Here is a 25,674-nt window from a genome sequence, read left to right on the forward strand (position 1 = left end):
ATCCCTCGCTGAATCCGGGGGGAAAACCAACCCCGGAAGATAACGCATTAAATTAATATAACTCGTGTTGCGATAATGAACTTTTATTTTTCGTCACTTCGTATCTTCTATATTGGTTACAATCCATCGTGTAAAAACTACGAACTCGACCCTGCCAGGATTCGAACCTGGAATCTTCTGATCCGTAGTCAGACGCGTTATCCATTGCGCCACAGGGCCTCGCGGTGCAGTCGATTCCAGTATTCTATAACCCATTCAGTCACTCGAAGTGTAACAGCGTGTTTTATGGCCCTCAGGATGATGTCAAAATGATATTAATAAGGGCCTGAGGTCATTTCAGACATGCCAAACCATCTTCGTGGTTTGGCGTGATTTCTCACTTCTTCTCGGAAGGAATGCCGGGATGGTACCTAACTGTTAAGGCCACGGCCCTTCTTTCTTTCTTCCTTGCCTAACACTTCCCCCATAAGGCTTCAACTCAGCATAGCAGGATAGGCTGCCTCGGTGGGGCTCTGGACCTTCTCCCCAGTGGTATCCCCGACCAGATGTATCACGCTCCGTGACACTGCAGGTGAGGCGGTATCCCTTGCTGAATCCGGGGAAAACCCAACCCTGGAGGGTAAACGCATTAAATAAATAAAACTCGTGTTGCGATTATGAACTTTTATTTTTCATTTCGTATCTTCTATATTGGTTACAATCCATTGTGTTAAAAACTACGAAATCGACCCTGCCAGGATTCGAACCTGCAATCTCCTGATCCGTAGTTAGACGCATTATCCATTGCGCCACAGGGCCACGCGGTGCAGCCGATTCCAGTATTTTATAACCCATTCAGTCACTCGAAGTGTAACAGCGTGTTTTATGGCCCTCAGGATGATGTCAAAATGATATTAATAAGGGCCTGAGGTCATTTCAGACATGCCAAACAATCTTCGTGGTTTTGCGTGATTTCTCACTTCTCCTTGAAAAGAACGCCGGTATGGTGCCTAACTTTTAAGGCCACGGTCACTTCTTTCCATGCTCCTTGCCTAACACTTCCCCCATAAGGCCTCAGCTCAGCATAGCAGGTGAAGCTGCCTCGGCGGTGCTCTGGACCTCCTACCCAGTAGTATCCCCGACCAGATGTATCACGCTCCAGGACACTGCAGATGAGGCGGTATCCCTCGCTGAATCCGGGGGAAGAACCAACCCTGGAGGGTAAACGCATTAAATAAATAAAATTCGTGTTGCGATTATTAATGTTTATTTTTCGTCACTTCGCATGTTCTATATTGGTTACAAACCATCGTGTTAAATGCTACGAACTCGACCCTGCCAGGATTCGAACTTGTAATCTCCTGATCCGTAGTCAGGCGCGTTATCCATTGCGCCACGGGGCTACGCGGTGCAATCGATTCCAGTATTTTATAAGCCATTCAGTCACTCGAAGTGTAACAGCGTGTTTTATGGCCCTCAGCATGATGTCAAAATTATATTAATTAAGGCCTGAGGTCATTCCAGACATGCCAAAACATCTTCGTGATTTTACGTGATATCTCACTTCTTCGCGAAAAGAATGCCGGGATGGTACCTAACTTTTAAGGCTACGGTCACTTCTATCCCACTTGCTTGCCTAACACTTCCCCCATAAGGCCTCAACTCAGCATAGCAGGTGAGGCTGCCTCGGTGGGGCACTGGACCTCCTCACCAGTAGTATCCCCGACAAGATGTATCACGCTCCAAGACAAGGCAGGTGAGGCCGTATCCCTCGCTGAATCCGGGGGAAAAATCAACCCTGGAGGGTAAACGCATTAAATAAATAAAATTCGTGTTGCGATTATTAATGTTTATTTTTCGTCACTTCGCATGTTCTATATTGGTTACAATCCATCGTGTTAAAATCTACGAACTCGACCCTGCCAGGATTCAAACCTGGAATCTCCTGATCCGTAGTCAGACGCGTTATCCATTGCGCCACAGGGCCACGTGGCGCAGCCGATTCCAGTATTTTATAAGCCATTCAGTCACTCGAAGTGTAACAGCGTGTTTTTTGGCCCTCAACATGATGTCAAAATGTTATCAGTTAAGGCCTGAGGTCATTTCAGACATGCCAAACCAACTTCCTGGTTTTGCGCGATTTCTCACATTTTCTCGAAGAGAATGCCGGATTGGTACCTAACTTTTAGGGCCACCGTCGATCCTTTCCGTCTTCCTTGCCTATCCCTTCCTCCATAAGGCCTCAGCTCAGCATAGCAGGTGAGGCTGCTTCGGCGAGGCTCTGTTCCTCCTCCCTAGTTGTATCCCCGACCAAATGTATCACGCTCCAGGACACTGCAGGTGAGGCGGTATCCCTCGCTGAATCCGGGGAAAAAACCAACCCCGGAGGGTAAACGCATTAAATAAATAAAACTCGCGTTGCGATTATGAATTTTTATTTTTCGTCAGTTCGTATCTTCTATATTGGTTAGAATCCATCGTGTTGAAAACTACGAACTCGACCGTGCCAGGATTCGAACCTGGAATCTCCTGATCCGTAGTCACACGCGTTATCCATTGCGCCACAGAGCCACACCTTGGAGTCGGTTCCAGTGTTTTGTAACCCATTCAGTCTTTCGAAGAGTCGCATCGTGCTCTATGGCTCTCAAGGTGATGTCAAAATGATATTAAGTAGAAGCCTGAGGTCATTTCAGACATGCGAAACCATCTTCGTGGTTTTGCCGGATTTCTCACATCTTCTCGAGGAGAATCCCGGGATGGTACCTAACTTTTAAGGCCACGTCCTCTTCTTTCCCTCTTCCTTGCTTAACACATCCCCCATAAGGCCTCAGCTCAGCATAGCAGGTGAGGCTGATGCGGCGGGGCTCTGGGCCTCCTCCCTAGTTGTATCCCCGACCATATGTATCACGCTCCAGGACAATGCAGATGAGGCGGAATCCCTAACTGAATTCGGGGGAAAAACCATCCCCGGAGGGTAAACGCATTTAATAAATAAAACTCGCATTGCGATTATGAATTTTTATTTTTCGTCACTTCGTATCTTCTATATTGGTTACAATCCATCGTGTTCAAAACTTCGAACTCGACCCTGCCAGGATTCGAACCTGGAATCTCCTGATCCGTAGTCAGACGCGTTATCCATTGCGCCACAGAGCCACGCGGTGCAGCCGATTCCAGTGTTTTGTAAGCCATTCAGTCTCTCGAAGAGTGACATCGTGTTCAATGGCTCTCAAGGTGATGTCAAAATGACATTAAGTAAAAGCCTGAGGTCATTTCAGACATGCGAAACCATCTTCGTGGTTTTGCCTGATTTCTCACTTCTTCTCGAGGAGAATGCCGGGATGGTACCTAACTTTTAAGGCCACCGTCGCTTCTTTCCCTCTTCCTTGCCTATCCTTTCCCCCATAAGGCCTCAGCTCAGCATAGCAGGTGAGGCTGCTGCGGCGAGGCTCTGGTCCTCCTGCCCACGTGTATCCCCGACCAAATGTATCACGCTCCAGGACACTGCAGATGAGGCGGTATCCCTCGCTGAATCCGGGGGAAAAACCATCCCCGGAGGGTAAACGCATTAAAAAAACAATACTCGTGTTGCGATTATGAATTTTTATTTTCCGTCACTTCGTATCTTCTATATTGGTTACAATCCATCGTGTTAAAAACTACGAACTCGACCCTGCCAGGATTCGAACCTGGAATCTCCTGATCCGTAGTCAGACGCGTTATCCATTGCGCCACAGGGCCACCCGGTGCAGCCGATTCCAGTATTTTATAAGCCATTCAGTCACTCGAAGTGTAACAGCGTGTTTTACTGCCGTCAACATGATGTCAAAATGATATTAATTAAGGCCTGAGATCATTTCAGACATGCCAAACCATCTTCGTGGTTTTGCGTGATTTCTCACTTCTTTTCGAAAAGAATGCCGGGATGGTACCTAACTTTTAAGGCAACGGTCACTTCTATCCCACATGCATGCCTAACACTTCCCCCATAAGGCTTCAACTCAGCATAGCAGGAGAGGCTGCCTCGGTGGGTCTCTGGACCTCCTCCCTAGTTGTATCCCCGACCAGATGTATCACGCTCCGTGACACTGCAGGTGAGGCGGTATCCCTCGCTGAATCCGGGGGAAAAACCAACCCTGGAGGGTAAACGCATTAAATAAATAAAACTCGTGTTGCGATTATGAACTTTTATTTTTCATTTCGTATCTTCTATATTGGTTACAATCCATCGTGTTAAAAACTACGAACTCAACCCTGCCAGGATTCGAACCTGGAATCTCCTGATCCGTAGTCAGACGCATTATCCATTGCGCCACAGAGCCACGCGGTGCAGCCGATTCCAGTATTTTATAACCCATTCAGTCACTCGAAGTGTAACAGCGTGTTTTATGGCCCTCAGGATGATGTCAAAATGATATTAATAAGGGCCTGAGGTCATTTCAGACATGCCAAACAATCTTCGTGGTTTTGCGTGATTTCTCACTTCTTCTCGAAAAGAAGGCCGGTATGGTGCCTAAAGTTTAAGGCCACGGTCACTTCTATCCCACTTGCATGTCTAACACTTCCCCCATAAGGCCTCAGCTCAGCAAAGCAGTTGAGGATACTTCGGCGAGGCTCTGGTCCTCCGCCCTAGTTGTATCCCCGAACAAATGTACCACGCTAAAGGACACTGCAGGTGAGGCGGTATCCCTCGCTGAATCGGGGGGAAAAACCAACCCCGGAGGGTAAACGCATTAAATAAATAAAACTCGTGTTGCGATAATGAACTTTTATTTTTCGTCACTTCGTATCTTCTATATTGGTTACAATCCATCGTGTTAAAAACTACGAACTCGACCCTGCCAGGATTCGAGCCTAGAATCTCCTGGTCTGTAGTCAGACGCGTTATCCATTGCGCCACAGGGCCACGCTGTGCAGCCGATTCCAGTATTTTATAAGCCATTCAGTCACTCGAAGTGTAACAGCGTGTTTAATGGCCCTCAAGATGATGTGAAAATGATATTAATAAGGGCCTGAGGTCATTTCAGACATGCCAAACCATCTTCGTGGTTTTGCGTGATTTCTCACTTTTTCTCGAGGAGAATGCCGGGATGGTACCTAACTTTCAAGGCCACCGTCGATTCTTTCCGTCTTCCTTGCCTATCCCTTCCCCCATAAGGCCTCAGCTCAGCATAGCAGGTGAGGCTGCTTCGGCGAGGCTCGGGTCCTCCTCCCTAGGTGTATCCCCGACCAAATGTATCACGCTCCAGGACACTGCAGATGAGGCGGTATCCCTCGCTGAATCCGGGGGAAAAACCAACCCTGGAGGGTAAACGCATTAAATAAATAAAACTCGTGTTGCGATTATGTACGTTTGTTTTTCGTCACTTCGCATTTTCTATATTGGTTACAAACCATCGTGTTAAATGCTACGAACTCGACCCTGTCAGGATTCGAACCTGGAATCTCCTGATCCGTAGTCAGACGCGTTATCCATTGCGCCACACGGCCAGGCGGTGCAATCGATTCCAGTATTTTATAAGCCATTCAGTCACTCGAAGTGTAACAGCGTGTTTTATGGCCCTCAGCATGATGTCAAAATGATATTAATTAAGGCCTGAGGTCATTCCAGACATGCCCAAAAATCTTCGGGTTTTTAAGTGATTTCTCACTTCTTCTCGAAAATAATGCCGGGATGGTACCTAACTTATAAGGCCGCGTCCGATTCTTTCAGTCCTCCTTGCCTAACACTTCCCCCATAAGGCCTCAGCTCAGCATAGCAGGTGAGTCTGCTGCGGCGAGGCTCTGGTCCTCTTCGCTAGTTGTATCCCCGACCAAATGTATCACGCTCCAGGACACTGCAGATGAGGCGGTATCCCTCGCTGAATCCGGGGGAAAACCAACCCCGGAGGGTAAACGCATTAAATAAATAAAACTCGTGTTGCGATTATGAATTTTCATTTTCCGTCACTTCGTATCTTCTATATTGGTTACAATCCATCGTGTTCAAAACTTCGAACTCGACCCTGCCAGGATTCGAACCTGGAATCTCCTGGTCCGTAGTCAGACGCGTTATCCATTGCGCCACACGGCCACGCGGTGCAGCCGATTCCAGTATTTTATAACCCATTCAATCCCTCGAAGTGTAACAGCGTGTTTTATGGCCCTCAACATGATGACAAAATGGTATTAATGAGGGCCTGAGGTCATTTCAGACATACCAAACCATCTTCGTGGTTTTACGTGATTTCTAACATCTTCTCGAACAGAATGCCGAGATGGTTCCTAACTTTTAAGGCCATCGTCGCTTCTTTCCGTCTTCCTTGCCTAAACTTTCTCCCATAAGGCCTCAGCTCAGCATAGCAGGTGAGGCTGCTTCGGCGAGGCTCTGGTCCTCCTCCCTGGTTGTATCCCCGACCAGATGTATCACGCTCCGAGACACTGCAGATGAGGCGGTATCCCTCGCTGAATCCGGGGGGAAAACCAACCCCGGAAGGTAAACGCCTTAAATTAATATAACTCGTGTTGCGATAATAAACTTTTATTTTTCGTCACTTCGTATCTTCTATATTGGTTACAATCCATCGTGTTAAAAACTACGAACTCGACCCTGCCAGGATTCGAACCTGGAATCTCCTGATCCGTAGTCAGACGCGTTATCCATTGCGCCATAGGGCCACGCTGTGGAGCCGATTCCAGTTTTTTATAAGCCATTCAGTCACTCGAAGTGTAACAGCGTGTTTTATGGCCCTCAAGATGATGTGAAAATGATATTAATAAGGGCCTGAGGTCATTTCAGACATGCCAAACCATCTTCGTGGTTTTGCGTGATTTCTCACTTCTTCTCGAGGAGAATGCCGGGATGGTACCTAACTTTTAAGGCCACGGTCCCTTCTTTCATTCTTTCTTGCCTAACACTTCCCCCATAAGGCCTCAGCACAGCATAGCAGGTGAAGCTGCCTCGGCGGGGCTCTGGACCTCCTCCCCAGTTGTATCCTCGAGCTTATGTATCTGGCTCCAGGACAATGCAGATGAGGCGGTATCCCTTACTGAATCTGGGGGAAAAACCATCCCCGGAGGGTAAACGCATTAAATAAATAAAACTCGTGTTGCGATTATGAACTTTTATTTTTCATTTCCTATCTTCTATATTGGTTACAATCCATCGTGTTAAAAACTACGAACTCGACCCTGCAAGGATTCGAACTTGGAATCTCCTGATGCGTAGTCAGACGCATTATCCATTGCGCAACAGGGCCACGCGGTGCAGCCGATTCCAGTATTTTATAACCCATTCAGTCACTCGAAGTGTAACAGCGTGTTTTATGGCCCTCAGGATGATGTCAAAATGATATTAATAAGGGCCTGAGGTCATTTCAGACATGCCAAACCATCTTCGTGGTTTTGCGTGATTTCTCACTTCTTCTCGAAAAGAACGCCGGTATGGTACCTAACGTTTAAGGCCACGGTCACTTCTTTCCATGTTCCTTGCCTAACACTTCCCCCATAAGGCCTCAGCTCAGCATAGCAGGTGACGCTGCCTCGGCGGGGCTCTGGACCTCCTAAACAGTATTATCCCCGACCAGATGTATCACGCTCCAGGACACTGCAGATGAGGCGGTATCCCTCGCTGAATCCGGGGGAAAAACCAACCCTGGAGGGTAAACGCATTAAATAAATAAAACTCGTGTTGCGATTATTAATGTTTATTTTTCGTCACTTCGCATCTTCTATATTGGTTACAAACCATCGTGTTAAATGCTACGAACTCGACCCTGCCAGGATTCGAACTTGGAATCTCCTGAACCGTAGTCAGACGCGTTATCCATTGCGCCACGGGGCAACGCGGTGCAATCGATTCCAGTATTTTATAAGCCATTCAGTCACTCGAAGTGTAACAGCGTGTTTTATGGCCCTCAGCATGATGTCAAAATGATATTAATAAAGGCCTGAGGTCATTCCAGACATGCCAAAACATCTTCGTGATTTTACGTGATTTCTCACTTCTTCTCGAAAAGAATGCCGGGATGGTACCTAACTTTTGAGGCTACGGTCACTTCTATCCCACTTGCTTGCCTAACACTTCCCCCATAAGGCCTCAACTCAGCATAGCAGGTGAGGCTGCCTCGGTGGGGCACTGGACCTCCTCCCCAGTAGTATCCCCGACAAGACGTATCACGCTCCAACACAAGGCAGGTGAGGCCGTATCCCTCGCTGAATCCGGGGGAAAAATCAACCCTGGAGGGTAAACGCGTTAAATAAATAAAACTCGTGTTGCGATTATGAATTATTAATTTTCGTCACTTCGTATCTTCTATATTGGTTACAATCCATCGTGTTCAAAACTACGATCTCGACCCTGCCAGGATTCGAACCTGGAATCTCCTGATCCGTAGTCAGACGCGTTATCCATTGCGCCACAGGGCCACGCGGGGCAGCCGATTCCAGTATTTTATAAGCCATTCAGTCCCTCGAAGTGTAACAGCGTGTTTTATGGCCCTCAACATGATGACAAAATGGTATTAATAAGGGCTTGAGGTCATTTCAGACATGCCAAACCATCTTCGTGGTTTTACGTGATATCTCACTTCTTTTCGAAAAGAATGCCGGGATGGTACATAACTTTTAAGGCCACGGTCACTTCTATCCCACTTGCATGCCTAACACTTCCCCCATAAAGCTTCAACTCAGCATAGCAGGAGAGGCTTCCTCGGTGGGGCTCTGGACCTCCTCCCCAGTAGTATCCCCGACCAGATGTATCACGCTCCGTGACCCTGCAGGTGAGGCGGTATCCCTCGCTGAATCCGGTGGAAAAACCAACCCTGGAGGGTAAACGCATTATATAAATAAAACTCGTGTTGCGATTATGAACTTTTATTTTTCATTTCGTATCTTCTATATTGGTTACAATCCATCGTGTTAAAAACTACGAACTCGACCCTGCCAGGATTCGAACCTGGAATCTCCTGATCCGTAGTCAGACGCATTATCCATTGCGCCACAGGTCCACGCGGTGCAGCCGATTCCAGTATTTTATAAGCCATTCAGTCACTCGAAGTGTAACAACGTGTTTTTTGGCCCTCAACATGATGTCAAAATGATATCAGTTAAGGCCTGAGGTCATTTCAGACATGCCAAACCAACTTCCTGGTTTTGCGCGATTTTAACTTTTTCTCGAGGAGAATGCCGGATTGGTACCTAACTTTTAGGGCCACCGTCGATTCTTTCCGTCTTCCTTGCCTATCCCTTCCCCCATAAGGCCTCAGCTCAGCATAGCAGGTGAGGCTGCTGCGGCGAGGCTCGGGTCCTCCTCCCTAGGTGTATCCCCGACCAAATGTATCACGCTCCAGGACACTGCAGATAAGGCGGTATCCCTCGCTGAATCCGGGGGAAAAACCATCCCCGGAGGGTAAACGCATTAAATAAATAAAACTCGTGTTGCGATATGAATTTTTATTTTTCGTCACTTCGCATCTTCTATATTGGTTACAAACCACCGTGCAAAAAGCTACGAACTCGACCCTGCCAGGATTCGAACCTGGAATCTCCTGATCCGTAGTCAGACGCGTTATCCATTGCGCCACAGGGCCACGCGGGGCAGCCGATTCCAGTATTTTATAAGCCATTCAGTCCCTCGAAGTGTAACAGCGTGTTTTATGGCCCTCAACATGATGACAAAATGGTATTAATAAGGGCTTGAGGTCATTTCAGACATGCCAAACCATCTTCGTGGTTTTACGTGATATCTCACTTCTTTTCGAAAAGAATGCCGGGATGGTACATAACTTTTAAGGCCACGGTCACTTCTATCCCACTTGCATGCCTAACACTTCCCCCATAAAGCTTCAACTCAGCATAGCAGGAGAGGCTTCCTCGGTGGGGCTCTGGACCTCCTCCCCAGTAGTATCCCCGACCAAATGTATCACGCTCCAGGACACTGCAGATGAGGCGGTATCCCTCGCTGAATCCGGGGAAAAAACCAACCCCGGAGGGTAAACGCATTAAATAAATAAAACTCGTGTTGCGATTATGAATTTTTATTTTTCGTCACTTCGTATCGTCTATATTGGTTAGAATCCATCGTGTTAAAAACTGCGAACTCGACCCTGCCAGGATTCGAACCTGGAATCTCCTGATCCGTAGTCAGACGCGTTATCCATTGCGCCACAGGGCCACGCGGTGCATCCGATTTCAGTATATTATAAGCCATTCAGTCACTCGAAGTGTAACAGCGTGTTTTATGGCCCTCAGGATGATGTCAAAATGATATTAACAAGGGCCTGAGGTCATTTCAGAACTGCCAAACCATCTTCGTGGTTTTACGTGATTTCTCACTTCTTCTCGAGGAGAATGCCGGGATGTTACCAAACTTTTAAGGCCACCGTCGCTTCTTTCCGTCTTCCTTGCCTATCCTTTCCCCCATAAGGCCTCAGCTCAGCATAGCAGTTGAGGATACTTCGGCGAGGCTCTGGTCCCCCGCCCTAGTTGTACCGCCGAACAAATGTATCACGCGAAAGGACACTGCAAGTGAGGCGGTATCCCTCGCTGAATCCGGGGGGAAAACCAACCCCGGAGGGTAAACGCATTCAATAAATAAAACTCGTGTTGCGATTATGAACTTTTATTTTTCGTCACTTCGTATCTTCTATATTGGTTACAATCCATTGTGTTAAAAACTACGAACTCGACCCTGCCAGGGTTCGAACCTGGAATCTCCTGACCCGTAGTCAGACGCGTTATCCATTGCGCCACAGGGCCACGCGGTGCAGCCGATTCCAGTATTTTATAACCCATTCAGTCACTCGAAGTGTAACAGCGTGTTTTATGGCCCTCAGGATGATGTCAAAATGATATTAACAAGGGCCTGAGGTCATTTCAGACATGCCAAACCATCTTCGTGGTTTTGCGTGATTTCTCACTTCTTCTCGAGGAGAATGCCGGGATGGTATCAAACTTTTAAGGCCACGTCCGCTTCTTTCCCTCTTCCTTGCCTAACACTTCCCCCATAAGGCCTCAGCTCAGCATATCAGGTGAGGCTGCTGCGGCGAGGCTCTGGTCCTCCTCCCTAGGTGTATCCACGACCAAATGTATCACGCTCCAGGACACTGCAGATGAGGCGGTATTCCTCGCTGAATCCGGGGGAAAAACCATCCCCGGAGGGTAAAATCATTAAAAAAATAAAACTCGTTTTGCGATTATGAATTTTTATTTTTAGTCACTTAGTATCTTCTATATTGGTTACAATCCATTGTGTTAAAAACTACGAACTCGACCCTGCCAGGATTCGAACCTGGAATCTCCTGATCCGTAGTCAGACGCGTTATCCATTGCGCCACAGGGCCACGCGGTGCAGCCGATTCCAGTATTTTATAACCCATTCAGTCACTCGAAGTGTAACAGCGTGTTTTATGGCCCTCAGGATGATGTCAAAATGATATTAATAAGGGCCTGAGGTCATTTCAGACTTGCCAAACCATCTTCGTGGTTTGGCGTGATTTCTCACTTCTTCTCGAAAAGAATGCCGGGATGGTACCTAACTTTTAAGGCCACGGTCCCTTCTTTCATTCTTCCTTGCCTAACACTTCCCCCATAAGGCCCCAGCTCAGCATAGCAGGTGAAGCTGCCTCGGCGGGGCTCTGGACCTCCTCCCCAGTTGTATCCTCGACCTTATGATCTGGCTCCAGGACACTGCAGATGAGGCGGTATCCCTCGCTGAATCCGGGGGAAATACCAACCCCGGAGGGTAAACGCATTAAATAAATAAAACTCGTGTTGCGATTATGAATATTTATTTTTCGTCACTTCGTATCTTCTATATTGGTTACAATCCATCGTGTTCAAAACTACGATCTCGACCCTGCCAGGATTCGAACCTGGAATCTCCTGATCCGTAGTCAGACGCGTTATCCAGTGCGCCACAGGGCCACGCGGTGCAGCCGATTCCAGTATTTTATAAGCCATTCAGTCACTCGAAGTGTAACAGCGTGTTTTATGGCCCTCAACATGATGACAAAATGGTATTAATAAGGGCTTGAGGTCATTTCAGACATGCCAAACCATCTTCGTGGTTTTACGTGATATCTCACTTCTTTTCGAAAAGAATGCCGGGATGGTACATAACTTTTAAGGCCACGGTCACTTCTATCCCGATTGCATGCCTAACACTTCCCCCATAAAGCTTCAACTCAGCATAGCAGGAGAGGCTGCCTCGGTGGGGCTCTGGACCTCCTCCCCAGTAGTATCCCCGACCAGATGTATCACGCTCCGTGACACTGCAGGTGAGGCGGTATCCCTCGCTGAATCCGGTGGAAAAACCAACCCTGGAGGGTAAACGCATTATATAAATAAAACTCGTGTTGCGATTATGAACTTTTATTTTTCATTTCGTATCTTCTATATTGGTTACAATCCATCGTGTTAAAAACTACGAACTCGACCCTGCCAGGATTCGAACCTGGAATCTCCTGATCCGTAGTCAGACGCATTATCCATTGCGCCACAGGTCCACGCGGTGCAGCCGATTCCAGTATTTTATAAGCCATTCAGTCCCTCGAACTGTAACAGCGTGTTTTATGGCCCTCAACATGACGACAAAATGGTATTAATAAGGGCCTGAGGTCATTTCAGACATACCAAATCATCTTCGTGGTTTTACGTGATTTCTCACTTCTTCTCGAACAGAATGCCGGGATGGTACCTAACTTTTAAAGCCACGGTCGCTTCTTTCCGTCTTCCTTGCCTATCCTTTCCCCCATAAGACCTCAGCTCAGCATAACAGGTGAGGCTGCTGCGGCGAGGCTCGGGTCCTCCTCCCTAGGTGTATCCCCGACCAAATGTATCACGCTCCAGGACACTGCAGATAAGGCGGTATCCCTCGCTGAATCCGGGGGAAAAACCATCCCCGGAGGGTAAACGCATTAAATAAATAAAACTCGTGTTGCGATATGAATTTTTATTTTTCGTCACTTCGCATCTTCTATATTGGTTACAAACCACCGTGCAAAAAGCTACGAACTCGACCCTGCAAAGATTCCAACCTGGAATCTTCTGATCCGTAGACAGGCGCGTTATCCATTGCGCCTCAGGGCCACGCGGGGCAGCCGATTCCAGTATTTTATAACCCATTCAGTCACTGGAACTGTAACAGCGTGTTTTTTGGCACTCAACATGATGTCAAAATGATATCGGTTAAGGCCTGAGATCATTTCAGAGATGCAAAAGCATCTTCCTAGTTTTGCGCGATTTCTCACTTTTTCTCGAGGAGAATGCCGGATTGGTACCTAATTTTTAAGGCCACCGTCGATCCTTTCCATCTTCCTTGCCTATCCCTTCCCCCATAAGGCCTCAGCTCAGCATAGCAGGTGAGGCTGCTTCGGCGAGGCTCTGTTCCTCCTCCCTAGTTGTATCCCCGACCAAATGTATCACGCTCCAGGACACTGCAGATGAGGCGGTATCCCTCGCTGAATCCGGGGGAAAAACCATCCCCGGAGGGTAAGCGCATTAAATAAATAAAACTCGTGTTGCGATAATGAACTTTTATTTTTCGTCACTTCGTATCTTCTATATTGGTTACAATCCATTGTGTTAAAAACTACGAACTCGACCCTACCAGGATTCGAACCTAGAATCTCCTCGCCCGTAGTCAGACGCGTTATCCATTGCGCCACAGGGCCACGCTGTGCAGCCGATTCCAGTATTTTATAAGCCATTCAGTCACTCGAAGTGTAACAGCGTGTTTTATGGCCTTCAAGATGATGTGAAAATGATATTAATAAGGGCCTGAGGTCATTTCAGACATGCCAAACCATCTTCGTGGTTTTGCCTGACTTCTCACTTCTTCTCGAGGAGAATGCCGGGATGGTACCTAACTTTTAAGGCCACCGTCGATTCTTTCCGTCGTCCTTGATTATCCTTTCCCCCATAAGGCCTCAGCTCAGCATAGCAGGTGAGGCTGCTGCGGCGAGGCTCGGGTCCTCCTCCCTAGGTGTATCCCCGACCAAATGTATCACGCTCCAGGACACTGCAGATGACGCGGTATCCCTCGCTGAATCCGGGGGAAAAACCATCCCCGGAGGGTAAACGCATTAAATAAATAAAACTCGTGTTGCGATTATGAATTTTTATTTTTCGTCACTTCGCATCTTCTATATTGGTTACAATCCATCGTGTTAAAAACTACGAACTCGATCCTGCCAGGATTCGAGCCTGGAATCTCCTGATCCGTAGTCAGACGCGTTATCCATTGCGCCACAGGGCCACGCGGTGCAGCCGATTCCAGTATTTTATAACCCATTCAGTCACTCGAAGTGTAACAGCGTGTTTTATGGCCCTCAGGATGATGTCAAAATGATATTAATAAGGGCCTGAGGTCATTTCAGACATGCCAAACAATCTTCGTGGTTTTGCGTGATTTCTCACTTCTTCTCGAAAAGAAGGCCGATATGGTGCCTAACGTTTAAGGCCACGGTCACTTCTTTCCATGTTCCTTGCCTAACACTTCCCACATAAGGCCTCAGCTCAGCATAGCAGGTGAAGCTGCCTCGGCGGTGCTCTGGACCTCCTCCCCAGTAGTATCCCCGACCAGATGTTTCACGCTCCAGGACACTGCAGTTGAGGCGGTATCCCTCGCTGATTCCGGAGGAAAAACCAACCCTGGAGGGTAAACGCATTAAATAAATAAAACTCTTGTGCTGATTATGTATGTTTATTTTTCGTCACTTCGCATCTTCTATATTGGTTACAAACCATCGTGTTAAATGCTACGAACTCGACCCTGCCAGGATTCGAACTTGGAATCTCCTGATCCGTAGTCAGACGCGTTATCCATTGCGCCACGGGGCCACGCGGTGCAGTCGATTCCAGTATTTTATAAGAAATTCAGTCACTCGAAGTGTAACAGCGTGTTTTATGGCCCTCAGGATGATGTCAAAATGATATTAATTAAGGCCTGAGGTCTTTCCAGACATGCCAAAACATCTTCGTGATTTTACGTTATTTCTCACTTCTTCTCGAAAAGAATGCCGGGATGGTACCTAACTTATAAGGCCACGCCCGATTCTTTCAGTCTTCCTTGCCTAACACTTCCCCCATAAGGCCTCAGCTCAGCATAGCAGGTGAGTCTGCTGCGGCGAGGCTCTGTTCCTCTTCCCTAGTTGTATCCCCGACCAAATGTATCACGCTCCAGGACACTGCAGACGAGGCGGTATCCCTCGCTGAATCCGGGGGAAAAACCAACCCCGCAGGGTAAACGCATTAAATAAATAAAACTCGTGTTGCGATTATGAATTTTTATTTTTCGTCACTTCGTATCTTCTATATTGGTTAGAATCCATCGTGTTAAAAACTACGAACTCGACCCTGCCAGGATTCGAACCTGGAATCTCCTGATGCGTAGTCAGACGCGTTATATTTTGCGCCACAGGGCCACGCGGTGCAGCCGATTTCAGTATATTATAAGCCATTCAGTCACTCGAAGTGTAACAGCGTGTTTTATGGCCCTCAGGATGATGTCAAAATGATATTAACAAGGGCCTGAGGTCATTTCGGACATGCCAAACCATCTTCGTGGTTTTGCGTGATTTCTCACTTCTTCTCGAAAAAAATGGCGGGATCGAACCTATCTTTTAAGGCCACGGTCACTTCTATCCCACTTGCATGTTTAACACTTCCCCCATAAGGCCTCAGCTCAGCATAGCAGTTGAGGATACTTCGGCGAGGCTCTGGTCCTCCGCCCTAGTTGTATCCCCGAACAAACGTATCACGCTAAAGGACACTGCAGGTGAGGCGGTATCCCTCGCAGAATCGGGGGGAAAAACCAACCCCGGAGGGTAAACGCATTCAATAAATAAAACTCGTGTTGCGATTATGAACTTTTATTTTTCGTCACTTCGTATCTTCTATATTGGTTACAACCCATCGTGTTAAAAATTACGAACTGGACCCTGCTAAGTTTCGAACCATGATCCTTCTGATACGTAGTCACACGCGTTATGCTTTGCGCCACAGAACCACACTTCGAAGCCGATTCCAGTGTTTTGTAAGCCATTCAGTCTCTCGAAGAGTGACATCGTGTTCTATGGCTCTCAAGGTGATGTCAAAATGACATTAAGTAAAAGCCTGAGGTCATTTCAGACATGCGAAACCATCTTCGTGGTTTTGCGTGATTTCTCACTTCTTCTCGAGGAGAATGCCGGGTTGGTACCTAACTTTTAAGGCCACGTCCGCTTCTTACCCTCTTCCTTGCCTAAAACTTCCCCCATAAGGCCTCAGCTCAGCATAGCAGGTGAGGCTGCTTCGGCGAGGCTCTGGTCCTCCTCCCTAGATGTATCCCTGACCAGATGTATCACGCTCCCAGACACTGCAGATGAGGCGGTATCCCTCGCTGAATCCGGGGGGAAAACCAACCCCGGAAGGTAAACGCATTCAATTAATATAACTCGTGTTGCGATAATGAACTTTTATTTTTCGTCACTTCGCATCTTCTATATTGGTTACAATCCATCGTGTTAAAAACTACGAACTCGACCCTGCCAGGATTCGAACCTGGAATCTCCTGATCCGTAGTCAGACGCGTTATCCATTGCGCCACAGGGCCACGCGGCGCAGCCGATTCCAGTATTCTATAACCCATTCAGTCACTCGAAGTGTAACAGCGTGTTTTATGGCCCTCAGGATGATGTCAAAATGATATTAATAAGGGCCTGAGGTCATTTCAGACATGACAAACAATCTTCGTGGTTTTGCGTGATTTCTCACTTCTTCTCGAAAAGAACGCCGGTATGGTGCCTAACGTTTAAGGCCACGGTCACTTCTTTCCATGTTCCTTGCCTAACACTTCCCCCATAAGGCCTCAGCTCAGCATAACAGGTGAAGCTGCCTCGGCGGGGCTCTGGACCTCCTCCCCAGTAGTATCCCGACCAGATGTATCACGCTCCAGGACACTGCAGACGAGGCGGTATCCCTCGCTGAATCCGGGGGAAAAACCAACCCCGCAGGGTAAACGCATTAAATAAATGAAACTCGTGTTGCGATTATGAATAATTATTTTTCGTCACTTCGTATCTTCTATATTGGTTAGAATCCATCGTGTTAAAAACTACGAACTCGACCCTGCCAGCGTTCGAACCTGGAATGTCCTGATCCGTAGTCAGACGCGTTATCCATTGCGCCACAGGGCCACGCGGTGCAGCCGATTTCAGTATATTATAAGCCATTCAGTCACTCGAAGTGTAACAGCGTGTTTTATGGCCCTCAGGATGATGTCAAAATGATATTAATAAGGGCCTGAGGTCATTTCAGACATGCCAAACCATCTTCGTGGTTTGGCGTGATTTCTCACTTCTTCTCGGAAGGAATGCCGGGATGGTACCTAACTTTTAAGGCCACGGCCCTTCTTTCTTTCTTCCTTGCCTAACACTTCCCCCATAAGGCTTCAACTCAGCATAGCAGGAGAGGCTGCCTCGGTGGGGCTCTGGACCTTCTCCCCAGTGGTATCCCCGACCAGATGTATCACGCTCCGTGACACTGCAGGTGAGGCGGTATCCCTTGCTGAATCCGGGGAAAACCCAACCCTGGGGGGTAAACGCATTAAATAAATAAAACTCGTGTTGCGATTATGAACTTTTATTTTTCATTTCGTATCTTCTATATTGGTTACAATCCATTGTGTTAAAAACTACGAAATCGACCCTGCCAGGATTCGAACCTGCAATCTCCTGATCCGTAGTTAGACGCATCATCCATAGCGCCACAGGGCCACGCAGTGCAGCCGATTCCAGTATTTTATAACCCATTCAGTCACTCGAAGTGTAACAGCGTGTTTTATGGCCCTCAGCATGATGTCAAAATGATATTAATTAAGGCCTGAGGTCATTCCAGACATGCCAAAACATCTTCGTGATTTTACGTGATTTCTCACTTCTTCGCGAAAAGAATGCCGGGATGGTACCTAACTTTTAAGGCTACGGTCACTTCTATCCCACTTGCTTGCCTAACACTTCCCCCATAAGGCCTCAACTCAGCATAGCAGGTGAGGCTGCCTCGGTGGGGCACTGGACCTCCTCACCAGTAGTATCCCCGACAAGATGTATCACGCTCCAAGACAAGGCAGGTGAGGCCGTATCCCTCGCTGAATCCGGGGGAAAAATCAACCCTGGAGGGTAAACGCATTAAATAAATAAAACTCGCGTTGCGATTATGAATTTTTATTTTTCTCACCTCGTATCTTCTATATTGGTTACAATCCATCGTGTTAAAATCCACGAACTCGACCCTGCCAGGATTCAAACCTGGAATCTCCTGATCCGTAGTCAGACGCGTTATCCATTGCGCCACAGGGCCACGTGGCGCAGCCGATTCCAGTATTTTATAAGCCATTCAGTCACTCGAAGTGTAACAGCGTGTTTTTTGGCCCTCAACATGATGTCAAAATGTAATCAGTTAAGGCCTGAGGTCATTTCAGACATGCCAAACCATCTTCCTGGTTTTGCGCGATTTCTCACATTTTCTCGAAGAGAATGCCGGATTGGTACCTAACTTTTAGGGCCACCGTCGATCCTTTCCGTCTTCCTTGCCTATCCCTTCCTCCATAAGGCCTCAGCTCAGCATAGCAGGTGAGGCTGCTTCGGCGAGGCTCTGTTCCTCCTCCCTAGTTGTATCCCCGACCAAATGTATCACGCTCTAGGACACTGCAGATGAGGCGGTATCCCTCGCTGAATCCGGGGGAAAAACCATCCCCGGAGAGTAAACGCATTAAAAACACAAAACTCGTGTTGCGATTATGAATTTTTATTTTTCGTCACTTCGTATCTTCTATATTGGTTACAATCCATCGTGTTAAAAACTACGAACTCGACCCTGCCAGGATTCGAACCTGGAATCTCCTGATCCGTAGTCAGACGCGTTATCCATTGCGCCACAGGGCCACCCGGTGCACCCGATTCCAGTATTTTATAAGCCATTCAGTCACTCGAAGTGTAACAGCGTGTTTTACTGCCGTCAACATGATGTCAAAATGATATTAATTAAGGCCTGAGATCATTTCAGACATGCCAAACCATCTTCGTGGTTTTACGTGATTTCTCACTTCTTTTCGAAAAGAATGCCGGGATGGTACCTAACTTTTAAGGCAACGGTCACTTCTATCCCACATGCATGCCTAACACTTCCCCCATAAGGCTTTAACTCAGCATAGCAGGAGAGGCTGCCTCGGTGGGGCTCTGGACCTCCTCCCTAGTTGTATCCCCGACCAGATGTATCACGCTCCGTGACACTGCAGGTGAGGCGGTATCCCTCGCTGAATCCGGGGGAAAAACCAACCCTGGAGGGTAAACGCATTAAATAAATAAAACTCGTGTTGCGATTATGAACTTTTATTTTTCATTTCGTATCTTCTATATTGGTTACAATCCATCGTGTTAAAAACTACGAACTCAACCCTGCCAGGATTCGAACCTGGAATCTCCTGATCCGTAGTCAGACGCATTATCCATTGCGCCACAGAGCCACGCGGTGCAGCCGATTCCAGTATTTTATAACCCATTCAGTCACTCGAAGTGTAACAGCGTGTTTTATGGCCCTCAGGATGATGTCAAAATGATATTAATAAGGGCCTGAGGTCATTTCAGACATGCCAAACAATCTTCGTGGTTTTGCGTGATTTCTCACTTCTTCTCGAAAAGAAGGCCGGTATGGTGCCTAAAGTTTAAGGCCACGGTCACTTCTATCCCACTTGCATGTCTAACACTTCCCCCATAAGGCCTCAGCTCAGCATAGCAGTTGAGGATACTTCGGCGAGGCTCTGGTCCTCCGCCCTAGTTGTATCCCCGAACAAATGTATCACGCTAAAGGACACTGCAGGTGAGGCGGTATCCCTCGCTGAATCGGGGGGAAAAACCAACCCCGGAGGGTAAACGCATTAAATAAATAAAACTCGTGTTGCGATAATGAACTTTTATTTTTCGTCACTTCGTATCTTCTATATTGGTTACAATCCATCGTGTTAAAAACTACGAACTCGACCCTGCCAGGATTCGAGCCTAGAATCTCAAGGTCTGTAGTCAGACGCGTTATCCATTGCGCCACAGGGCCACGCTGTGCAGCCGATTCCAGTATTTTATAAGCCATTCAGTCACTCGAAGTGTAACAGCGTGTTTTATGGCCCTCAAGATGATGTGAAAATGATATTAATAAGGGCCTGAGGTCATTTCAGACATGCCAAACCATCTTCGTGGTTTTGCGTGATTTCTCACTTTTTCTCGAGGAGAATGCCGGGATGGTACCTAACTTTCAAGGCCACCGTCGATTCTTTCCGTCTTCCCTGGCTATCCCTTCCCCCATAAGGCCTCAGCTCAGCATAGCAGGTGAGGCTGCTTCGGCGAGGCTCGGGTCCTCCTCCCTAGGTGTATCCCCGACCAAATGTATCACGCTCCAGGACACTGCAGATGAGGCGGTATCCCTCGCTGAATCCGGGGGAAAACCAACCCCGGAGGGTAAACGCATTAAAAAAATAAAACTCGTGTTGCGATTATGAATTTTCATTTTCCGTCACTTCGTATCTTCTATATTGGTTACAATCCATCGTGTTCAAAACTTCGAACTCGACCCTGCCAGGATTCGAACCTGGAATCTCCTGGTCCGTAGTCAGACGCGTTATCCATTGCGCCACACGGCCACGCGGTGCAGCCGATTCCAGTATTTTATAAGCCATTCAATCCCTCGAAGTGTAACAGCGTGTTTTATGGCCCTCAACATGATGACAAAATGGTATTAATAAGGGCCTGAGGTCATTTCAGACATACCAAACCATCTTCGTGGTTTTACGTGATTTCTCACATCTTCTCGAACAGAATGCCGGGATGGTTCCTAACTTTTAAGGCCATCGTCGGTTCTTTCCGTCTTCCTTGCCTAAACTTTCCCCCATAAGGCCTCGGCTCAGCATAGCAGGTGAGGCTGCTTCGGCGAGGCTCTGGTCCTCCTCCCTGGTTGTATCCCCGACCAGATGTATCACGCTCCGAGACACTGCAGATGAGGCGGTATCCCTCGCTGAATCCGGGGGGAAAACCAACCCCGGAAGGTAAACGCATTAAATTAACATAACTCGTGTTGCGATAATGAACTTTTATTTTTCGTCACTTCGTATCTTCTATATTGGTTACAATCCATCGTGTTAAAAACTACGAACTCGACCCTGCCAGGATTCGAACCTGGAATCTCCTGATCCGTAGTCAGACGCGTTATCCATTGCGCCACAGGGCCACGCTGTGGAGCCGATTCCAGTATTTTATAAGCCATTCAGTCACTCGAAGTGTAACAACGTGTTTTATGGCCCTCAAGATGATGTCAAAATGATATTAATAAGGGCCTGAGGTCATTTCAGACATGCCTAACCATCTTCGTGGTTTTGCGTGATTTCTCACTTCTTCTCGAGGAGAATGCCGGGATGGTACCTAACTTTTAAGGCCACGGTCCCTTCTTTCATTCTTCCTTGCCTAAGACTTCCCCCATAAGGCCTCAGCACACCATAGCAGGTGAAGCTGCCTCGGCGGGGCTCTGGACCTCCTCCCCAGTTGTATCCTCGAGCTTATGTATCTGGCTCCAGGACAATGCAGATGAGGCGGTATCCCTTACTGAATCTGGGGGAAAAACCATCCCCGGAGGGTAAACGCATTAAATAAATAAAACTCATGTTGCGATTATGTATGTTTATTTTTCGTCACTTCGCATCTTCTATATTGGTTACAAACCATCGTGTTAAATGCTACGAACTCGACCCTGCCAGGATTCGAACTTGGAATCTCCTGAACCGTAGTCAGACGCGTTATCCATTGCGCCACGCGGCCACGCGGTGCAATCGATTCCAGTATTTTATAAGCCATTCAGTCACTCGAAGTGTAACAGCGTGTTTTATGGCCCTCAGCATGATGTCAAAATGATATTAATAAAGGCCTGAGGTCATTCCAGACATGCCAAAACATCTTCGTGATTTTACGTGATTTCTCACTTCTTCTCGAAAAGAATGCCGGGATGGTACCTAACTTTTGAGGCTACGGTCACTTCTATCCCACTTGCTTGCCTAACACTTCCCCCATAAGGCCTCAACTCAGCATAGAAGTGAGGCTGCCTCGGTGGGGCACTGGACCTCCTCCCCAGTAGTATCCCCGACAAGACGTATCAAGCTCCAACACAAGGCAGGTGAGGCCGTATCCCTCGCTGAATCCGGGGGAAAAATCAACCCTGGAGGGTAAACGCGTTAAAAAAATAAAACTCGTGTTGCGATTATGAATTATTAATTTTCGTCACTTCGTATCTTCTATATCGGTTACAATCCATCGTGTTCAAAACTACGATCTCGACCCTGCCAGGATTCGAACCTGGAATCTCCTGATCCGTAGTCAGACGCGTTATCCATTGCGCCACAGGGCCACGCGGTGCAGCCGATTCCAGTATTTTATAAGCCATTCAGTCCCTCGAAGTGTAACAGCGTGTTTTATGGCCCTCAACATGATGACAAAATGGTATTAATAAGGGCTTGAGGTCATTTCAGACATGCCAAACCATCTTCGTGGTTTTACGTGATATCTCACTTCTTTTCGAAAAGAATGCCGGGATGGTACATAACTTTTAAGGCCACGGTCACTGCTATCCCACTTGCATGCCTAACACTTCCCCCATAAAGCTTCAACTCAGCATAGCAGGAGAGGCTGCCTCGGTGGGGCTCTGGACCTCCTCCCCAGTAGTATCCCCGACCAGATGTATCACGCTCCGTGACACTGCAGGTGAGGCGGTATCCCTCGCTGAATCCGGTGGAAAAACCAACCCTGGAGGGTAAACGCATTATATAAATAAAACTCGTGTTGCGATTATGAACTTTTATTTTTCATTTCGTATCTTCTATATTGGTTACAATCCATCGTGTTAAAAATTACGAACTCGACCCTGCCAGGATTCGAACCTGGAATCTCCTGATCCGTAGTCAGACGCATTATCCATTGCGCCACAGGTCCACGCGGTGCAGCCGATTCCAGTATTTTATAAGCCATTCAGTCACTCGAAGTGTAACAACGTGTTTTTTGGCCCTCAACATGATGTCAAAATGATATCAGTTAAGGCCTGAGGTCATTTCAGACATGCCAAACCAACTTCCTGGTTTTGCGCTATTTTAACTTTTTCTCGAGGAGAATGCCGGATTGGTACCTAACTTTTAGGGCCACCGTCGATTCTTTAAGTCTTCCTTGCCTATCCCTTCCCCCATAAGGCCTCAGCTCAGCATAGCAGGTGAGGCTGCTTCGGCGAGGCTCTGTTCCTCCTAACTAGTTGTATCCCCGACCAAATGTATCACGCTCCAGGACACTGCAGATGAGGCGGTATCCCTCGCTGAATCCGGGGAAAAAACCAACCCCGGAGGGTAAACGCATTAAATAAATAAAACTCGTGTTGCGATTATGAATTTTCATTTTTCGTCACTTCGTATCGTCTATATTGGTTAGAATCCATCGTGTTAAAAACTGCGAACTCGACCCTGCCAGGATTCGAACCTGGAATCTCCTGATCCGTAGTCAGACGCGTTATCCATTGCGCCACAGGGCCACACGGTGCATCCGATTTCAGTATATTATAAGCCATTCAGTCACTCGAAGTGTAACAGCGTGTTTTATGGCCCTCAGGATGATGTCAAAATGATATTAACAAGTGCCTGACGTCATTTCAGAACTGCCAAACCATCTTCGTGCTTTTACGTGATTTCTCACTTCTTCTCGAGGAGAATGCCGGGATGTTACCAAACTTTTAAGGCCACCGTCGCTTCTTTCCGTCTTCCTTGCCTATCCTTTCCCCCATAAGGCCTCAGCTCAGCATAGCAGTTGAGGATACTTCGGCGAGGCTCTGGTCCCCCGCCCTAGTTGTATCGCCGAACAAATGTATCACGCGAAAGGACACTGCAAGTGAGGCTGTATCCCTCGCTGAATCCGGGGGGAAAACCAACCCCGGAGGGTAAACGCATTCAATAAATAAAACTCGTGTTGCGATTATGAACTTTTATTTTTCGTCACTTCGTATCTTCTATATTGGTTACAATCCATTGTGTTAAAAACTACGAACTCGACCCTGCCAGGATTCGAACCTGGAATCTCCTGACCCGTAGTCAGACGCGTTATCCATTGCGCCACAGGGCCACGCGGTGCAGCCGATTCCAGTATTTTATAACCCATTCAGTCACTCGAAGTGTAACAGCGTGTTTTATGGCCCTCAGGATGATGTCAAAATGATATTAACAAGGGCCTGAGGTCATTTCAGACATGCCAAACCATCTTCGTGGTTTTGCGTGATTTCTCACTTCTTCTCGAGGAGAATGCCGGGATGGTATCAAACTTTTAAGGCCACGTCCGCTTCTTTCCCTCTTCCTTGCCTAACACTTCCCCCATAAGGCCTCAGCTCAGCATATCAGGTGAGGCTGCTGCGGCGAGGCTCTGGTCCTCCTCCCTAGGTGTATCCACGACCAAATGTATCACGCTCCAGGACACTGCAGATGAGGCGGTATCCCTCGCTGAATCCGGGGGAAAAACCATCCCCGGAGGGTAAAAGCATTAAAAAAATAAAACTCGTTTTGCGATTATGAATTTTTATTTTTAGTCACTTCGTATCTTCTATATTGGTTACAATCCATTGTGTTAAAAACTACGAACTCGACCCTGCCAGGATTCGAACCTGGAATCTCCTGATCCGTAGTCAGACGCGTTATCCATTGCGCCACAGGGCCACGCGGTGCAGCCGATTCCAGTATTTTATAACCCATTCAGTCACTCGAAGTGTAACAGCGTGTTTTATGGCTCTCAAAGTGATGTCAAAATGACATTAAGTAAAAGCCTGAGGTCATTTCAGACATGCGAAACCATCTTCGTGGTATTGCGAGATTTCTCACTTCTTCTCGAGGAGAATCCCGGGGTGGTACCTAACGTTTAAGGCCACGGTCACTTCTTTCCCACTTCCTTGCCTAACACTTCCCCCATAAGGCCTCAGCTCAGCATAGCAGGTGAAGCTGCCATGGCGGGGCTCCGGACCTCCTCCCCAGTAGTATCCCCGACCAGATGTATCACGCTCCAGGACACTGCAGATGAGGCGGTATCCCTCGCTGAATCCGGGGGAAGAACCAACCCTGCAGGGTAAACGCATTAAATAAATAAAACTCTCATCTCGCTATTATGAACTTTTATTTTTCGTCACTTCGTATCTTCTATATTGGTTACAATCCATCGTGTTCAAAACTTCGAACTCGACCCTGCCAGGATTCGAACTGGAATCTCCTGATCCGTAGTCAGACGCGTTATCCGTTGCGCCACGGGGCCACGCGGTGCAATCGATTCCAGTACTTTATAAGCCATTCAGTCACTCGAAGTGTAACAGCGTGTTTTATGGCCCTCAGCATGATGTCAAAATGATATTAATTAAGGCCTGAGGTCATTCCAGACATGCCAAAAAATCTTCGTGATTTTACGTGATTTCTCACTTCTTCTCGAAAAGAATGCCGGGATGGTACCTAACTTATAAGGCCACGTCCGATTCTTTCAGGCCTCCTTGCCTAACACTTCCCCCATAAGGCCTCAGCTCAGCATAGCAGGTGAGTCTGCTGCGGCGAGGCTCTGGTCCTCTTCGCTAGTTGTATCCCCGACCAAATGTATCACGCTCCAGGACACTGCAGATGAGGCGGTATCCCTCGCTGAA

At 47.5% G+C, this 25,674-nt stretch overlaps 30 non-coding genes across 30 annotated transcripts; all 30 read right to left on the reverse strand.

Annotated features, from left to right (window-relative positions):
* Positions 1-146: 146 nt before the first annotated feature.
* Positions 147-219, reverse strand: TRNAR-ACG (transfer RNA arginine (anticodon ACG)). Its single transcript has one exon. It is a non-coding gene; the product is annotated as a tRNA-Arg (tRNA).
* Positions 220-1,893: 1,674 nt separating this feature from the next.
* TRNAR-ACG (transfer RNA arginine (anticodon ACG)) lies at positions 1,894-1,966 on the reverse strand. The gene has a single exon. It is a non-coding gene; the product is annotated as a tRNA-Arg (tRNA).
* Positions 1,967-3,062: 1,096 nt separating this feature from the next.
* Positions 3,063-3,135, reverse strand: TRNAR-ACG (transfer RNA arginine (anticodon ACG)). The gene has a single exon. It is a non-coding gene; the product is annotated as a tRNA-Arg (tRNA).
* Positions 3,136-3,647: 512 nt separating this feature from the next.
* Positions 3,648-3,720, reverse strand: TRNAR-ACG (transfer RNA arginine (anticodon ACG)). Its single transcript has one exon. It is a non-coding gene; the product is annotated as a tRNA-Arg (tRNA).
* Positions 3,721-4,228: 508 nt separating this feature from the next.
* TRNAR-ACG (transfer RNA arginine (anticodon ACG)) lies at positions 4,229-4,301 on the reverse strand. Its single transcript has one exon. It is a non-coding gene; the product is annotated as a tRNA-Arg (tRNA).
* Positions 4,302-5,396: 1,095 nt separating this feature from the next.
* On the reverse strand, positions 5,397-5,469 carry TRNAR-ACG (transfer RNA arginine (anticodon ACG)). Its single transcript has one exon. It is a non-coding gene; the product is annotated as a tRNA-Arg (tRNA).
* Positions 5,470-5,979: 510 nt separating this feature from the next.
* TRNAR-ACG (transfer RNA arginine (anticodon ACG)) lies at positions 5,980-6,052 on the reverse strand. The gene has a single exon. It is a non-coding gene; the product is annotated as a tRNA-Arg (tRNA).
* A 511-nt stretch (positions 6,053-6,563) lies between these two features.
* On the reverse strand, positions 6,564-6,636 carry TRNAR-ACG (transfer RNA arginine (anticodon ACG)). The gene has a single exon. It is a non-coding gene; the product is annotated as a tRNA-Arg (tRNA).
* A 1,676-nt stretch (positions 6,637-8,312) lies between these two features.
* TRNAR-ACG (transfer RNA arginine (anticodon ACG)) lies at positions 8,313-8,385 on the reverse strand. The gene has a single exon. It is a non-coding gene; the product is annotated as a tRNA-Arg (tRNA).
* A 508-nt stretch (positions 8,386-8,893) lies between these two features.
* TRNAR-ACG (transfer RNA arginine (anticodon ACG)) lies at positions 8,894-8,966 on the reverse strand. The gene has a single exon. It is a non-coding gene; the product is annotated as a tRNA-Arg (tRNA).
* Positions 8,967-9,475: 509 nt separating this feature from the next.
* On the reverse strand, positions 9,476-9,548 carry TRNAR-ACG (transfer RNA arginine (anticodon ACG)). The gene has a single exon. It is a non-coding gene; the product is annotated as a tRNA-Arg (tRNA).
* Positions 9,549-10,059: 511 nt separating this feature from the next.
* On the reverse strand, positions 10,060-10,132 carry TRNAR-ACG (transfer RNA arginine (anticodon ACG)). The gene has a single exon. It is a non-coding gene; the product is annotated as a tRNA-Arg (tRNA).
* A 511-nt stretch (positions 10,133-10,643) lies between these two features.
* TRNAR-ACG (transfer RNA arginine (anticodon ACG)) lies at positions 10,644-10,716 on the reverse strand. Its single transcript has one exon. It is a non-coding gene; the product is annotated as a tRNA-Arg (tRNA).
* A 511-nt stretch (positions 10,717-11,227) lies between these two features.
* Positions 11,228-11,300, reverse strand: TRNAR-ACG (transfer RNA arginine (anticodon ACG)). Its single transcript has one exon. It is a non-coding gene; the product is annotated as a tRNA-Arg (tRNA).
* Positions 11,301-11,810: 510 nt separating this feature from the next.
* TRNAR-ACG (transfer RNA arginine (anticodon ACG)) lies at positions 11,811-11,883 on the reverse strand. Its single transcript has one exon. It is a non-coding gene; the product is annotated as a tRNA-Arg (tRNA).
* A 508-nt stretch (positions 11,884-12,391) lies between these two features.
* On the reverse strand, positions 12,392-12,464 carry TRNAR-ACG (transfer RNA arginine (anticodon ACG)). Its single transcript has one exon. It is a non-coding gene; the product is annotated as a tRNA-Arg (tRNA).
* Positions 12,465-14,142: 1,678 nt separating this feature from the next.
* TRNAR-ACG (transfer RNA arginine (anticodon ACG)) lies at positions 14,143-14,215 on the reverse strand. Its single transcript has one exon. It is a non-coding gene; the product is annotated as a tRNA-Arg (tRNA).
* A 511-nt stretch (positions 14,216-14,726) lies between these two features.
* Positions 14,727-14,799, reverse strand: TRNAR-ACG (transfer RNA arginine (anticodon ACG)). Its single transcript has one exon. It is a non-coding gene; the product is annotated as a tRNA-Arg (tRNA).
* Positions 14,800-16,479: 1,680 nt separating this feature from the next.
* On the reverse strand, positions 16,480-16,552 carry TRNAR-ACG (transfer RNA arginine (anticodon ACG)). The gene has a single exon. It is a non-coding gene; the product is annotated as a tRNA-Arg (tRNA).
* Positions 16,553-17,062: 510 nt separating this feature from the next.
* On the reverse strand, positions 17,063-17,135 carry TRNAR-ACG (transfer RNA arginine (anticodon ACG)). The gene has a single exon. It is a non-coding gene; the product is annotated as a tRNA-Arg (tRNA).
* A 1,089-nt stretch (positions 17,136-18,224) lies between these two features.
* Positions 18,225-18,297, reverse strand: TRNAR-ACG (transfer RNA arginine (anticodon ACG)). Its single transcript has one exon. It is a non-coding gene; the product is annotated as a tRNA-Arg (tRNA).
* Positions 18,298-18,808: 511 nt separating this feature from the next.
* Positions 18,809-18,881, reverse strand: TRNAR-ACG (transfer RNA arginine (anticodon ACG)). Its single transcript has one exon. It is a non-coding gene; the product is annotated as a tRNA-Arg (tRNA).
* A 508-nt stretch (positions 18,882-19,389) lies between these two features.
* On the reverse strand, positions 19,390-19,462 carry TRNAR-ACG (transfer RNA arginine (anticodon ACG)). The gene has a single exon. It is a non-coding gene; the product is annotated as a tRNA-Arg (tRNA).
* A 1,094-nt stretch (positions 19,463-20,556) lies between these two features.
* TRNAR-ACG (transfer RNA arginine (anticodon ACG)) lies at positions 20,557-20,629 on the reverse strand. Its single transcript has one exon. It is a non-coding gene; the product is annotated as a tRNA-Arg (tRNA).
* Positions 20,630-21,140: 511 nt separating this feature from the next.
* On the reverse strand, positions 21,141-21,213 carry TRNAR-ACG (transfer RNA arginine (anticodon ACG)). Its single transcript has one exon. It is a non-coding gene; the product is annotated as a tRNA-Arg (tRNA).
* A 1,094-nt stretch (positions 21,214-22,307) lies between these two features.
* On the reverse strand, positions 22,308-22,380 carry TRNAR-ACG (transfer RNA arginine (anticodon ACG)). Its single transcript has one exon. It is a non-coding gene; the product is annotated as a tRNA-Arg (tRNA).
* A 508-nt stretch (positions 22,381-22,888) lies between these two features.
* TRNAR-ACG (transfer RNA arginine (anticodon ACG)) lies at positions 22,889-22,961 on the reverse strand. Its single transcript has one exon. It is a non-coding gene; the product is annotated as a tRNA-Arg (tRNA).
* A 510-nt stretch (positions 22,962-23,471) lies between these two features.
* On the reverse strand, positions 23,472-23,544 carry TRNAR-ACG (transfer RNA arginine (anticodon ACG)). The gene has a single exon. It is a non-coding gene; the product is annotated as a tRNA-Arg (tRNA).
* Positions 23,545-24,055: 511 nt separating this feature from the next.
* Positions 24,056-24,128, reverse strand: TRNAR-ACG (transfer RNA arginine (anticodon ACG)). The gene has a single exon. It is a non-coding gene; the product is annotated as a tRNA-Arg (tRNA).
* A 511-nt stretch (positions 24,129-24,639) lies between these two features.
* On the reverse strand, positions 24,640-24,712 carry TRNAR-ACG (transfer RNA arginine (anticodon ACG)). The gene has a single exon. It is a non-coding gene; the product is annotated as a tRNA-Arg (tRNA).
* Positions 24,713-25,674: the final 962 nt, after the last annotated feature.

The sequence above is a fragment of the Anabrus simplex genome, chromosome 1 (assembly GCF_040414725.1).
Source record: "Anabrus simplex isolate iqAnaSimp1 chromosome 1, ASM4041472v1, whole genome shotgun sequence".
NCBI classification, from domain to species: domain Eukaryota; kingdom Metazoa; phylum Arthropoda; class Insecta; order Orthoptera; family Tettigoniidae; genus Anabrus; species Anabrus simplex.